We start from the raw sequence: 1,001 nt of genomic DNA on the forward strand, positions 1-1,001 counted from the left end.
ACTGGTCACATCCCAAACCGGCTTGTGCAATCATCTGGGACTTATCGAATTTCGCTGAAAGAGCCGAGATTTGTGCAGTAATGGCCATGTAGTCATCCACCACGTGTGCTCCTGCGCGAGATGATGATGATGATGTTGCCCGACCTCTATCTCCTTCCCGACGCGAGCTGGATTTCAACGCAACTTTTTCTATAATATCATACGCTTCCGTCAGCGTCTTAGTTCCAAGATCGCCTCCTGCGTTCACGTCTAATCGCTCATGTGTGTGGTAACTGAGCCCCTGACAGAACGTCAAAACCAGCTGTCGCTTGGAGAAGCCATGATGTGGAACATCAATCAACAAATCTTTAAATCTCTCCCATGCCGCGTGCAACGACTCTCCCTCGTCCTGACGAAAGGAAACAATCCGATTACGAAGCTTGTTTGTTTTCTCAGGCGGAAAATATTTCTGCATAAACTGTTCCGCCAACTAATTCAAGGTCCTGATGGACCCGGCTGGAAGTGACATAAGCCAAGCTCTTGCTTTGTCACGCAATGAGAAAGGAAACAACCTCAACCGAATTGCATCCTCCGAAACACCTGTAATCCTAAATGTCGAACAAACAGCGAGGAAAGCAGCGATATGCCTCCCAGGATCCTCATGCTCACGTCCGTCAAACTGTACAGAATTCTGTACCATGTTAATAATACTAGGTCTAATTTCAGAAGTAGGAGTATCTATAGTAGGCTGAAGGATACTCGGCTCCAGGCCTGCCCTTCCGGGCTGATTTGTTTCATTCAAAGGTCGGTCGTCGTCTGCCATGACGACTCTCTCCTCGTCCCCTGAGCTTTCGTCTTCAGAGATAATCACCGGCTCGTCGATTGCATTTGTAATGCGTTGTGCAACAAGTGACCTTTCGCGCAGCCTCTTACTTCTTCTTAGGTTATGCGCTGGTTCGTCAGTCGGCTCAGCAATAGCGGGCGCGGGAGTTGAGGACATCAACCTGCAAACGAAAAACTGA

The 1,001-nt window shown here is 48.6% G+C and overlaps 1 non-coding gene across 1 annotated transcript; it reads left to right on the forward strand.

The window, feature by feature from the left end:
* Positions 1-314: 314 nt before the first annotated feature.
* Positions 315-421, forward strand: LOC118480070. The gene has a single exon (XR_004861709.1). It is a non-coding gene; the product is annotated as a small nucleolar RNA R71 (small nucleolar RNA).
* The last annotated feature ends 580 nt before the right edge of the window (positions 422-1,001 follow it).

Source organism: Helianthus annuus, chromosome 6, assembly GCF_002127325.2.
Source record: "Helianthus annuus cultivar XRQ/B chromosome 6, HanXRQr2.0-SUNRISE, whole genome shotgun sequence".
Taxonomy (NCBI): domain Eukaryota; kingdom Viridiplantae; phylum Streptophyta; class Magnoliopsida; order Asterales; family Asteraceae; genus Helianthus; species Helianthus annuus.